The sequence below is a fragment of the Photinus pyralis genome, unplaced genomic scaffold, assembly GCF_008802855.1.
Source record: "Photinus pyralis isolate 1611_PpyrPB1 unplaced genomic scaffold, Ppyr1.3 Ppyr1.4_LG4, whole genome shotgun sequence".
In the NCBI taxonomy this organism is placed as follows: Eukaryota; Metazoa; Arthropoda; class Insecta; order Coleoptera; family Lampyridae; genus Photinus; species Photinus pyralis.
Window position 1 is genome coordinate 37787042 of NW_022170511.1, and position 15128 is coordinate 37802169.

At 35.1% G+C, this 15128-nt stretch overlaps 1 long non-coding RNA gene across 7 annotated transcripts in view; it reads right to left on the reverse strand.

Annotated features, from left to right (window-relative positions):
• The window catches only part of LOC116169928, a 74457-nt gene that overhangs the window by 741 nt on the left and 58588 nt on the right, over positions 1-15128 (reverse strand). For 3 of the 7 annotated variants that reach the window (XR_004145123.1, XR_004145120.1, XR_004145121.1), the window contains exons 6-9: positions 4191-7377; positions 3877-4145; positions 400-575; positions 183-350 (exon numbers count right to left, since the gene is read on the reverse strand). This is a non-coding gene — a long non-coding RNA (uncharacterized LOC116169928). The remainder of the gene's footprint in view (positions 1-182; positions 351-399; positions 576-3876; positions 4146-4190; positions 7378-15128) is intronic. The other 4 variants (XR_004145125.1, XR_004145122.1, XR_004145124.1 and 1 more) reach the window with 4 other exon arrangements.

Genomic DNA, 15128 nt, shown 5'->3' on the forward strand with positions numbered 1-15128 from the left:
TTAAAATTTTTTTAATCTCTAGGGATTAAAATTACCTGTTAATGTACAAAAATTAGGGATTAAATTCAATAAAACAATGTAGGTATTGGAAAAATTCCTTTCTTTGGTCCACTGTTATGCCACTAGTGAAAATATTCTTTCAACGTTGGCATTATGAGCAGGAATGCAAAAAAAGCACCTACCAGGCAATTTTCAATAACTCCAAGTTTAATGACGACAATTATGAATAATTTGATTGCGTAAGTACATATAGTGCACGTAGTAATCTTTTCTGTAGATTGGAAGAGCTTCCTGGTCATTCCATGGCCTACCCCTCTAACTCCATACAGTTTACAGTCGAAGTTAATTACCTATAAAAAAAATTATCAGAAAAAATGGGGGTGGAGGTATTTGACGCACCCGTATACTCCAACCCAAGCGCTGTTGGCCAATTCCAATTGAAATAAGAAACCCCATACGAAAATGTGAAAATTTGGTACATCTGGGACGATCGATCGATTGATTTAATTGGAAAACCTACCACGCAGTAACTTTTCTAACGACTGGATAGTGGGGCATCTCTGACAGCATGGCGACTGAAAATCGTTGACAATCGCAGATTGAAAATCATTTAATAAATATATAGAATGGCCTACTGAAAGCTAACGCGCAGGCTATTTTCTTACAAGTGAATATATAGTACATGTACTCCATATTGAATTAGCAAAAAGCTAGCTAATTGTCAGCCATAAGTTATGATAAATACAGCGTATTCCTTATATATAACTTTCTTTTAAATGCAGTAGGCATCTAAATTAATAAAGTATGGAAACTTTAGAAGGTGCAGTTCATTCACACTTAAATGAATCACTCAGAAGATGCGTAAAAAGGCTTATCACATAAAGGTTTATCACATGGAGTCTGCTGCACACGAATTGATCACATACAACCGCACTTACAGGAGATTCTATTGCAAATGATTTAAGTTTGAGAATAATATATTGTAACATTATAGATAACCGGTAACAGATGCCGGTGACTTGATCATATTTATAGTTTTTATACTTATACAGGGTGGTTAATTTAAGGTGCGCAGAATTCGGATTTCGGAGTCCTTTAAAAAAAAGTGACAAAATCAGCTCCAATAAACCAGTCGAGTTATCGTTTTCGTTTCCATAAAGGAAAGTATTGTAATTGTGATACATTTTCGATATGCCAATATTGCGTTTTCTGGACGTTTTGAAATACACAGACACGAATCGCAAACGTCCTATTTTGGTTTGGATCCGTAACCGTCTTCATGGTTGTTGAGCGTGTCAAATGTTTAAATGAGCCATAACGGCTCGGAAATTTTTTTTAGAGTTTTTTCGAACGAATTGGCTGATGTGGCATTGAAAACTACAAAAAAGTTCATTACAGTTTTTTTTGGAATTGGAAATTGAAATTTTTAGTTTATTTTCTTAAATTTGCATTTTTCTGGAAAAGTAAGCACAAAAAAATGTTTCTTGATGAGCTCTTTTGCGTTAGGTCCAATATAAAATAAAGTAGCCAGACTGGCAGAGGACTTTTTTTAAATGTACTCTGCCTGTTATTATAAGTAGTCGGTCAGGTCAAGTCAGGAGTTTACCTGGAGCCTACGTTTTTGGATAGGGTTTTTCAGCATTTCGTCCAAAGAAGAAATTTGGTCTCGAGGATGTAGAGTTTTGCACGCGATTACCTCACCAAGGGTCGTTCGGATGTAAAATACGCTGTGCCTTGGGACTGCGTTTGAAATCTTACATGAAGTCGATTTTCACCTCGTACAAATAATAACGGAAAATCAGAGAGGGCATACCAAAACTCTTGATAACGGCCCCGCCGTTAAGAAAGATAATTCAATAAGTTTGGATCCCATTTCAATTCAAAAGTACGTCCCTAGGGCGCCGAAATTGCCAGAACAATAGTTTTGTACTGAATATAACCTGAATATACACCGAAAATTACTTAGACGGCCTTTATGAAATCATTCTGGAACCGCAGAGTTCCAACTTAAGTAAATTATAACCCCGTTACATTTTATTTGGATAGATTAACATGCAAATAACTTACTTTTCGGCGAAACGTTCGCGATAAAGAACCAAAATTTTTTAATTTGCATATTGACTTTTTGAACTGATAGAGGTGAAATGTAATTAGGCGATTTTTCGTGAACGGAAAGGCCAAAGAGAGTACAACAAAGTGAGTCTGGTCGGTGTTTAATGAATTTCTTTTAACTTAATTAGAAAGGTCGTGTATAAGAAAAACGGTTAAAGATAACAAGTTAAACTTCGTGCGGATAAGAGAATTTTCTTAACTTGTATCGTGCTAAAGCAATGCCATTCTCTTAGATAAAGTTACACCATAAAAAGTTAATTAAGAAGTGCGACACACAATATTGGCGTTATATTTAAAGTGAATTTGTGCATAACAATTTCTTTTATGCCAACCCCCATTTTCTACACAGCAAAAGTTCATTAATTACGCTTTTAATGGAAACGTGTCGTATGACATCATTTAAAATGCTATATCCAAATTTAATTAACTGACGTGTTTAGCATATGTTGTGTGTAAACTCTTAACTAAATTTAATGTAGTAAAACAGTTTTCCCGATAATAGGGAACGTATAACAATGTTCGAAGCGTGAGAATTAAAATATGTAACTTTGTGTTGGTAATAACTTGATAATATGGGTAGGTGTACGTAATAAAATTTAAACTTTTTACCCCGAGAAGTTTCTGCCGGAATAATAATTTCAGTGGCTCTGTTTAGAGTTTGGGTGAAAAAGTCATTTATAAACATACAGTAACAATAAACGTATCAAAATACGATTTTACAGTTCCACTGAGTTCTTTCTAATGCCTTTTGTGAAGCTTCAATTAGTTTGCCTCTCTTTCACAGTATGACACGAGATTTAAATTACATAAGGGGAAAATAGTATGGTCTATGACAAACTGTTTTGTTTGTAGTAAAAACTGTCTTTTAATTTGTGTAAATTAATCAAATGGAACAAAGGTAAAAACCAATATCCAAATAAAGAATATTGCTTTGCCCTAGTGTGGTTACATTTTTATCTCTTGCTATAACTTTACATAGGGTGAATTGTTTTCGGAAACTTTGAATGTTTTATTTACACAATATACGTTATTATTATTATTATAAATAAGGCAATCGAAGTAATAGATAAGCAATCGCAAAAGAATCCGGAAGAGCAATTTTGCATTTTTTAAAATTCGATTTAAACATCTGTCAAATTTCCAACAATTTTTTTAGAAATAAATTTTAACACAAATATTATTTACTGGAACGGATCGTTACAAATAAAGGGTGGTTCGGTAATTCTGACACGAGTAAGGGTGTAAATTTGTATTGGTATTTTGCGGAGGGTTGAACATTTTCTCTGGTTCGTGTTGTAATTTTTCCTGGTAATCTCTTCGTTTTGTTATGTTTAAATACCTTTGGAACTTACCTTTTTGGTACTTTTACTTTCAGCTACCTCAAGATGATATAAAATTAGGAAATAACTCAATTCGTTCCGCTTTCAAAAATTTGGAAAAATACTGATTGATAATGCTATACTCCAAATGTTTTGGAGAGTTTATGTAATCCTCTTTGCAACAAATATCTCCTTGTAGAACAACAATAATTCCAAAAGTGATTTAAAAATTGAAATGCATTTAACATTGATTTTGGGAAATTTCGTATAGACACTAAAAATTATTAATTAAAATACCCCTACATCTGAATAACCCTATCTTAAAAATGTAATGATTATGTCCATGTAAAAATGTAATTTTAATAGTTAAAAGGACGACACACGAGTACAAACGCGTTAAAAATGACTCATTTGCATGCAGAACGTAAAGAAAAATAATCCGTACCTTTGTTCCAAATGCAGCCGAAGCCAGTCGCTGACTTAAGCAAAGTTCTCCCGTTTTGCTCTCTGCTGGACTTTACGTAGTGGTTTCGGACAGTGGGCGATCTATACTGCTTTCTCTCGATTGTGGATGGATGTCTTCTTTGTAGAAATTCTTCAAAATTTAATGCTAGCCGGTGAAAAATAACCGCGGGCTGGTTAAAACAAGCGCAGGCTGGGTTAACGAAAAAACGCTGGCTGGTGGAAACAAAACGCGAGCTTCTGTCGTAGATCCTGAAATGGAATGCTGTATTTTGGGGCTGATGTAATTCTTCTTACACAACTTTGTTACTTCTCGCCGAAAGGAAAATTTTTCAGGATACTTCTTTACGTGGCCGCGGTTACAGAGCGAATGCTATTCTAATGTTTCCCCGCGCAACCATTACTTTTCAAAACTGCCGATTATGCGCAACTCAAACTTGTTTATTATTCACATACTTGCACTGCAATCTAGTTTTACATTTTAAGTTAGACGAAAAAATTCAAAATTTTTTCCAATTAAACACTTATGCAAACAATACAATCCTTGAAGCAAACATAAAAACCTTTTCTTTGAAAATTCTAATATCTGAAGTGAATGTGGTCGAAGGACACCAAGGTTTCAAAATTACCAGTACCTACATGATTTGCCAATTGCACGATTACAAAATTTCGGTTTTGAGTGTTTTAAGGCTTCTAGAAATTGTGAAATACCTGTAAAGGAAGATTATAAATATTTTCTATTGTCAACATTTCAAAGATATTCCGAACGAAAATTTTGAGTAAAATTGTGGAAGTCTATTTTCAAGATGTTTAAATTCACGCGATTACTGTATAGGGCACCATACCGTTTATGACCATTTTACATTGAGATTTTGAAAATCGTTTACAGGTTGGCAGGTTAGTAAATACATGGTTCCTGCCAAAGCCAGTCGTTAGGGCTCAATGAAGAAACCAAATTTCCTAAATTTAAATACAAAAATTGAAAAGGAGGGGGTTTCAAGCCCTTAAACCAAGGGAGTTAATCCAGAAAAAGGAGGTTCTTATATTAAGATTAAAAATTTTGTTCAGGAAATCAAGTCTGAAACTTTTGTTCCTGTAGTAAATTGGTTATTATCTGAATATGGGTTTCTTATTAACTATAATTTTTTATTTTACCGTCCTGTTAGTGTTAGAGGTCTCTTTTACCTAGTTCTTTGTCTTGTTGCTAGAGTTCCTCTTCAGTGTACGTTCTGTTTTCGCCTTGGTTACATGCAAATGATTTCGCTTGGTACGCCATTACTTTTCTGACTTAAGAGATTAGTGCTTTGACTTCACTATAATTATCTTTGGAGTGGTTTCTCTTTCTTTTTGATGTCTCTGTGGTGGCTCCATTGAATCGTTTGTACGGATTTATATTTGCATATGAACAATACGAGGGCTTTACCTTCGCTCAAGTTTTACCTTTACTCAAAGTTTTTGAGCTTTCTTTTGTTTCCCATCGTACTTTCGTTTCGATTACCTTAGATATAAAAAATAAATATAAAATATAAAATAAAATAATTGTTAAATACCATCAATAGGAAGCGAACGGTGTTTGTACACTAAGGGGTTGTTCCCCTTGCTTGAGGATAATTGTGTAAGGTTATCTCATAGACTTTTTGCTCAGCTATATTAAAGCCCCACCCTTGCCCTAAGACACCTTTGTTGTAAGATTCGTTTATTGTCCCTTAGAAGCCTATGATTTTCTTGCCACGACAGCTTGTGAAAGATTATCCAATGCCTTTTGTGCTAGTTGAGTTAGACCGAGGCTCACAGAAATGAATACATGGATAGACTATTTAATTATAAATAAATTGGACGTATTACCCCAAAAGGATCTTCAACGACAATTAAGTTTACAATTTTCTATCGACTACAAGGCTGAAAAACAACAATCTGAATAAATTTAGTTAAACAACAGAAAATCCTACATCCGTGTATCCGTATATTCAGATTATACAAAGCACGCGTGAATTTTAGCTGAAAATTTGATTACTTCCCGCAATATATAGAACTGCTGAATTTGGATTGATTAAAAGAAAATAAAACTTATTTTAAATAGCCTGAAATTTTCGAATGAATGAACTTCGCCGCGCGGCTTTAAATCCTCGCAATCATGTTTAAACGGCTAAGGATTCTCTTTCCAAAAGCAAATTTAAAATTTTTTATTCATCCGTATAAGGATCGGGGAAATATTTTCTTCTAACGTGTCTGTCCAACAAATAGTGGAACTAGTGAGACCCTATCTAAATTGGAAGGGAGTTCAAATTCGAAAACGCGAACTTTAAAGACCTTTGGAATCTAATTGTTATGCAAGAGGTATTTTACTTAATCAATAAAGCTACATCCCTTTCATTTACTTTTAAAATGTAACGAAATTAAATTTCTATTTTTACGATCAAGTATAATGTCATCTAAGCTGAAAAGACGGAAGGGATTTCTTGGATTATTCATTTAGTTTTTCACTAATATATTTTTTTAGGGAAATTCGTTTTAGTTTTATGGAGTAATTGATATTTAGATTTATGCCTGAAGCTCAATTTTTTGTATTGCTCAAGTGGATTATGGATTACGATAGGAGGGGCGACACGCGCCTCAAATTCGGGCTCTTTGTCAAGCCATCCCACACGTGATATGAACGTAAGTATTATAACGGGTAGTTGAGTTGGTGCTCCAATTTTTCAAACCCACCGCATAAACGGTCTCAGGGTAAAACACAAAATGAGAGCTTGAGAATCTTCTACAGCGGTAGTTTGTTCTGGGTAAAATGATATTCGGAATCTTCGTTGCAGTTACCAAGGTTGAGCGCCACTCAATTTCTAGCTTGCATCTCCCCGTGTGAAGTTGGGAAGATACAAGGGGATCAGAAAAGTACAAGCCAATTTAAGTACCACGATAAATGCTGGTGTATTGTCAAATAAATATTCAATTAAAAATAAACGCCCTCAATGGGATATCGTACACAAATATTCAAAATACTCCAAAATTATGTTACCCCAAAATCTTAGTAACTTGTCTTTACAATTGAAATCTCCCAGTTCGATTAACCCCCAATCAAAAATAATCGATTGAATTGACTACTGAATTTTAACATATAAGTCTCCACAAATAAACTGATGTTCCGGACATAAATGCGTACATATGGCCAAATACAAGTAAAACATAAGAAAGGCAACGCTTACCTCCATTTAAAAGGAGATCTCATCCAGAGAAGTGAACTCAGTTCCCTCACTTCCATAAAATCTGCAAACAAAAGAAAACTCAAGCCGCAGAGCTCAGAATGCAAAGAAGTGAATAATGCCTGAAGGCCTTCGCCTTACTGTCGCTATTTCAGATCGACTTGCAGTCCGCTAGTGATGGCGTGGGACTTAATTTCAGTTGGAATCGTACTCCTCTCACCTCCCCAAATTCGCTTAGTATCGTAAACTCCAAAATTTAACGCTGGTCGGTGAAAATAACCGCGGACCTGTGAAAAGAACAATCGTAAGATTTAAAAAAAAACAACGCTAGCTTATTTCATTATTTTCATTTCGTCTTCTAACGCAAATTTATTAATGCTTAGTTATTTCTCGGCGAAAACACACTTTTTTACTGCACTACACTCTTACGTCTTTTAGGACCATCTGCCCTTAAATCACAAATTCAAGTCACTAAATGTTAAGTATAAAATTGCAAAGTTCAGACGTTTACGTTTACGCGACTGCGGTTACGGAGCGAATGCCTTCTTTACTTTCCCTACTTCGTGAGTCATAATTGTCGCGATATAATTTCAATTCATGTGCTTACCTCATGCTAAATTAATCTTATGTATTTTAATACATACATATATACGGTCAACGAAATTCAACCTTGAAGTTACACTGTCAATTTCAAATTCTACCCTACTGTAGAAGGTAAAGAGAAATTAAATCGTTTATAATACGCTAGGCCATTACAACAACTCCTATATTTCTTTATCTAGCTAAGTATTTCATATTCACCCAAAAGTGGTCGTAATGTTCTTACAACCTACTAGAATGCTGTGCTTTTCAGTAACAACAAATAGTATTCCCTTCAATGCGCTATTTCGTTTTCGGTCCACCATTGTAGGATTGTATTTTTACGTTCCAGAAGGTGAGGCATCGTTGAAAATTCCAAGCGAGAAATTATCTTAGCGTATGAGGTTCGACATATGATGTAAATTTGTCATCCACCAAAAGATCTCACTTTCTAATATTTTTTTGTTTTTATAAAACCTAGCTCCAGTTTACTTGTTGACAAAAAACCTTAGGGGTGGAACATGTTTAAAATTTCTTCTACATTTTTCGGAATTTTCCATATAAAAGGTAATTAAAAGTATTTGAAAGTAGTCAGATAAACTTCTGACTCGACTTTCCTATAGGAGTAGTACATTTAGAAAATGTGCCCTCTCTTGAACCCGACCCAAAAAGTGTATAAGAGTTTTTTATAGAACTTATCAAGGCACATCCTTTTTGTATTTAACATGTATCAATGTGGTGGTTTAAAAAAAAAGTCTTTAGCAAAAAGATTCAGCGAGTTATGATGAAAATAAGGTCGATGCCCTCGATCCCTGTTTTTTCATCGGCAAAGTAAAAATAACAACCCTCTAATACCACTCAATTAAAATTAGTCGTTACCCTTTTTCAGCTTTCCTTATTTGTGTATTATTAAACAATCTAGAAGTCTTAGCGGTTTAGAAACTTAATTTTGGAATAATTGGAGCTAAAAGTAAAAAACGAATTCTGCAATTTTTTGAAAAATGTTCACAATACTTCCAAAAACTAGAGACACGTAAAAATATTACAATACCAAATGGCAAATTATAGCTATTTTAATTCCAAACATTTTGCTCCCCGGAAATTTTAGGCAAAATTTAAGTGAAATATGGACGGTTAAAACGTGTGTTTATATGCGAGCACTACCTTGTTTGAGCTCTTTAAGCTCACCCCCTTTTAAAACTAAGAGTTTTAAAGCCATCTAATGTAAATAGCATTATAGCTCTTGCAAAAACCTAACAAATGGTTTTAATGAACCTTCTATCATAAACAATAAAGGAGTTATTATAACCAGAAAGTCCAAATGACGAAAATTTAATCAATTAGTCCCTTGACCATTGTCTACTTATTCTGAAAACAGAATTCCAAATAGTTATCATGTACACAGACGGACGAACCGACGGATGGCCAGACAGTCCACAATCATGAACGAGCTGGGTCGATTGTTAATATTGTTCCAAAGCATCTAACAACCGTTATTCAACTCATCTGAGCCAAGCTTTACTCAACTATTAGTTTCCTAGGGTTTGGTAAAAAATAAAGAACACCCCTCGGAATAATATAGATTTTGAAGTGAAGGGTAAGTTAAGCTAGATTCTGTACTATTTTATGTTTCGTTTCCTGGACTATTATATTAGATACATATATTTCATCCACCATTTCATATCATGCAATTTTAAATAATACAAGTCAAAGAGAGAGTCGTGTTCCAATTTTTAAGGTATTTTTATACTATTTATTTAAGGCTCCTCACTAACGTTAAACTTAACGTACAGGTTATCTGTAGAAAACGTTATTTTGCTCATAAAAAATAACGCAAATTAAGGTTTTTTGGTAGATAACCTTCACGTTAAATTTGAGGTTTCTGATACATCGCAGGGCCTACCTATTCAATTTAAATTTTGGGTCGCCATCAAGGATGCGTTCAGGTTTTATGTAGAATGGCCATATCAATTTTGGGGTTGTGGATGTGCATTGTACAAGGTCTGCAATAGATACTTATATACCGTACATAGTATTTGCTAATTTAAATTGAAACTCTTGATTGATGAATTGACAATAAATTTGCAAATTAAATGGGTGTTCTATTTGTAGAAAAATATGAAAATATACCAAATTCATAATAATAGTATACAAAAAAGTGTAAAGAAAACATAACGAGTTTTCAATTCGCAGTACAGGAATACAATTTGCATAATTCCCGGATAACAGCTATAAGACGCCCAACTCGTCGGTTGTTAACTTTCTGAAAATGGCAGTTATCTTAACGAATAAAGTGGAATCCTCTCTCTTGCAAATGTGGGTTAAGCACGAATGCCGCGACACTGAGTGAATTAGAATTATATTCGTTTTATTAAAATTATTAAGACAGTAAAGGACGAACGTGTATGAAAATGTAAGATTAATTATTCGAAAGTATCATTTTGGGGTTATCTCTGGGGGAGGCAACCTTATTCGGGGTTTCCAGTTATATTTAAGGACAGGATTTGTTGTATGTTTAATTATTTGTTGCACATCAGTGAGGGACGATTTTGAAAAATAGCGCAAAGTAACACTGGATTTAATGCAGAGTGCCTGCAACTGACACGTGCAATCCATATTGCATTAAATTTTATTTACAGCAGATCTGTTAAGCTATTAAGGATATTGACGTGAAAACTGTTTGAGTAACTGAAGTATGTATCCACACAATTTCGAATACACAGGACGAGCTGTAAATGACTTTCGCAACATACGAGCCGTATACCTGTAGGGCACTATCAATACACCTCTTTGCGCTAGAATCTCCGGCGATGCCGTAAAATACACCAATAACGCCTCTAAAAGTACATTAGCCGTGAGATATATATCAAATACTGTTGTCTTTCTTGTCAACGTTATGGATTTTGCGATTGGAGTGTTATAGATATTAAATTTTAAGAACTAAAAAAAAGGACGAAATGCTGCTATAAAGGCTAAAGCGGCAGTAAAACTTAACGCCATATCGTAGTCGTTATCTTGGCATAATATAATATTACTTACAGTTTTTAGTATCTTGTCAATGAGTGCAATAAATTTTTGATATTAAGATTAGGATTACAATTACCTACCGTGAACGGCAATAAATAATGTAATACGATTTAGATTGTGTAATGAAGTTAAGACAATAAATATTTATGGTCTTTCTTTGTTAGAAAGAAGTAGTAACCGAGACTACTGAAGTTACCGACTGCAGTATGACTGTCCACATGTACGGTTCAAAATTTCTTGTGAAATGCATTTCTTATTTTCTTAAAAATAATAATTGCAAATAGTTATTTCGGCACAAGGGTACTTTTCGAAAAGAATTAAACAAACAGAACCTTTCAGTCTGTGGTCAGAATATGGGATGGTAAAGGCTTATGGTTGGAATTACCACACCTTAAAAATTTCTGAAATTAACTACATTTATTAAGTTTGGATGATACCACTGCAAGGAATCCAATGTATTCTTCAAGGATCAAACTTTAAAAAACGTGGATGGTCCGGAATTTTTAAAGCTCTTTAGTGAGAGTCTCGAAAAGAATAGTGTCATTTCTAAGGATTGGACAGTCTACAAAGAAATTCTGTTAAATCCCTACACGTTATATTAGAGAAATACTCGTATTTCAGCAATTGAAAAATTACTGAACAATTTGGAGAATGTTTAGAGAACCTCTTAAATCCAATGAAGAAAGTCTAAATATCTCCTAGAGAATATTCAAACAAGTGGTTAAAGTGCAGAGAAAGTGTATAGCAAAATTATTGCTAGAACTAATTAACTAATAGAATTAATTCGACATTGCTTCTCAGTATTGTTTAGTGTGAGGAAAGGTCTCATGCACCAAGGCTATGACTGCTAGAAATTGATTTCTTTCCTTGAGACCTTTCATTAAAGTGAAAGTTTGGAGGTTAGAACGTGAGTTCCCCCTCCACATTTCCAAAAGTTTTACGTGGTACCACTAAATGAGATGAATTGGTTGTTGCATGCAAAAGTTAGGCACGCTTTACTTTCAAAAACAGCATCTCATGAAATAATTCATGCCCCCCCCTTAAGTTAACGAAATGTGATGTTGTCTGGCACACCTTCAATGTATAGGCTATTGCAAAAATTCCAGGACTCTAGGACCATTCCCCATAAAGTAGTTCAAAGCCGTAGTAGTGGGTCCGGATGGACAGACACCGACGGACGGACAAAACGCCAACAATAATTTGTACGTAGTCCCCCTCCCTCATCCCATAACTTGCGACAACCAATTGATCGCAGTTACGCATGTCTTTAGTGGCACCAAGCAAAACTTCTCAAAATAGGGGGCGAACACCCGTTCTCCCTTCATGGTACTCTAATGAATCGCCCATCGAAATGAATTGGTTTGTACGATATTATAATGAAGGGTCTCAACCAAAAGAACTATTCTCTATCAACTACCGCCCTTCTTTTTGACCCCTTATCAAAATACGAGTTTGGAAGGGACAGGTTGTATCCTTCATGGTACTCTAATGAAAGGTTTCAATGAAAGGAATTAATTTCTACAAACCATAATCCTTCTTCTCAACCCCTTACCGGGATCGGTTATAATTCCCTATATCTCAAGAGCGGATTGTCACAAAAAAAGATATTAGGAAGTCGAGAAGTCGAAAATGTTTTAGGAAAGTACCTGCAAAAGACAAACAATATTTATATATTTATATATAGCTTAGATTAGCGGCATTTAAATGTGTGTTCCCGCTTCATCTAGCAAAAAGTAAATATCAATAAATATAGCAAATAATAACCTTATAACCCAACTAATTTATACTTGTTTTTAGTTGTAAATATATCAGGACTAGAAGAAATGAATCTTCAAATGTAATAGCTTTAAGAGCTTTTAAGGACATTTAAGTATCTTCGGGACTACTAATTTCAAATGTCCCTTGTCCCTAAGTTTCTAAAGGACTTAATTACTAATTCTAGTAGCCTTTAAGAGGCTTTATTGCCATGATGAGTTTTTAGGACGTTCGAAATTGTTTGGATTTGTGTTTAAGATCTTTAAAATCCGCTAGGGTCCTCAATATATTGAAATGCAATATACGGATTTGGTACTGAAACTCTCTCTGAGACATTTCGTTACCAATATCTATTTGCAAAACGGTACAAACGACCGGCTATTACCTGTAGTTCAGTAAAATACTGAGAGAACTTCAAAGTGACCAAAGGAAAGCTGGAAATCGTTCTAAAACCTTAAGATAGTAATCTGAGTTTGTACCCCTCCAGAAGTTGGGACATTTTGGTACCTGAAAAACGTCGAAATTTTATGACTTTCTTCAGTTTTTCACTTATAACTTCTTAACAACGCATCCTAACCAAACCAGAGACAAATTAATTAGCTGACATCAGAGGACTCCACAGTTCATCAAGCTGTTGAAAAATTGGACACTCTCATCGTCAGGGAATTTATAACAAGAGCTAATGAATAACGTATTGTGCAATTGTGAGAGGTTATACAGGCCTGCTCATACTTCTTACTGCAATGCCTCCCTCCTTATGCAACAACATCTACCTGCTGAAGCCAGGAAAGGGCTCCTCGTCCATCACTTTATTCTTTCCAGGGCTGCTGAAACACTCCATCACCATTAAGAAGCACTTTCTCTTCCTCCATGCCATCAGTAGATGCGACATCACATCGGCATTTTTTCGGCAGGGAAAGATGAAGCCCTGGAGAGCAACTCGCCATTGCGGGATATTGCCCAACCTCCTGATGCAGTAGTTAAATGTTCGATAATCTTCCTGATTTGTAAGGGCCAGGCGTGCACCCTGTTGAGAAAGAAGCTTACACCACCTCTCATCCATTGGAAGAAAAAGAGGAGAATAACAAATTGATGGAGGAAATGGAAAATGACCCAGAAGATGATGGGGTAGAGCAGGATGAGGGTCCAACCACATCAAGGAGACCGAGAAAATTTTAACATTTATTAGGATAATTTTAATGTTGGGAGGGTAAATCGACTCTTTAATTTGTCTTTTGGTAAGGTTTTCGTTAGGATGCGTTGAAAAACTCAAGAAAGTCCGGTAATTTCGTAGTTTTTGGGGCACCAAAGGTAATGCGTAATCCCTCGAGGGGTACAAACTCAGATTAGTCCTTTTCAAGACTATGTGTTAAGGGTTTAGAACAATTTCCCTAGGTAATTTTGAGGTATCCCTATTTTAGGGTCAATTGTACTGTACTACTTGTAAAACTTTACACAATAAAAAAATGTATGGCAACCAGATTGTTGGTACGCACATTTCTAAAAATATTATACAGGATGAAACATATATCTAATAACATTATTAAAATTCTCGTGTCAGATAGAAGGGCCTTCGGCGCATTTTTAGTATTCTATTAGAAAGTTTTGACTCTATCATCAGTCAGAACTTGCCCCAGTTACTACCTATAGTCCCTCTGTCGCATTTCCTACGTCCTGTTCATTCGCAATTCGCGTTTGGAGTGTGACCATCAGCCAGATTTTGTCGAGAGCTACCACATTCCCTTTGTCGGTGCCCACTAAGGACGCCCCCATTTTGGTGTATTTTGCTAAAAACCCTCCACAAAAGAGTACCCAATTTTTAGGGCTCATAGCTTGAGCTTTCTATTGGCGACACCAAAAAAATTGATTTGAGATTTAAGATTGACTGAGACTGAAATAAAGGATCAAGACCCCTTGAGCATTTTTTAAAATGAAAAGTAAGAGATTTTTATGAAATATCGTGTCATTTTAATGGGAAGACCAGGCTGTTTTACAATATAATTCCCGAAATAGATTGTCTAATAGTCAGTTGCCCCAGATAATTTTGAGAACGAGTTAAGGCTTCATCAACAGTCACAACGCGTAGATAACATATTAAGTAATAATGCAGCAATCGCAATAATAAGGGAGGGGTATTGAGAGATGTGAGGATGAAAGGATGAGAGGAGCTATAATTTACACGAAAAAGTATTACAAATGAGTATTGTGCCTAAATTGAAGAACACCAATCTGCATAGTGAAAAAAGGTTAGAATAGAGACACTTGAGGATAAGAGAAAAAGAGATGAAAGTGGTGAAAGAATGCTGGAAAACAAAAGTAAAATGACGGAAACTAAGAAAAAATGTTACAACAGAAATGGATATACACAGGGTGGCACATACCAAATGATCCACACTCAACAGCTGAGAAACCGAACATGCAGTTTGTACTAAACATATGGCCATCTCACAGGAGATACTTGGCGGTGATTTTCGTTTGTTTCCCACTGATAATTTTATCTCGACTACAACAGTAACCGATTTTAAATAGCACCACATCCCATATATCACCTCAATGAAAAGCTCTTATTTGGGAAAACCGCGTTGAAGATATGCATGGGCAAAATCGCATTTGTTTGCAAGGCAAAAATGATCAGGAGTCACACTTCTGTCACAAAAATGGTGTACATTAAAAACAA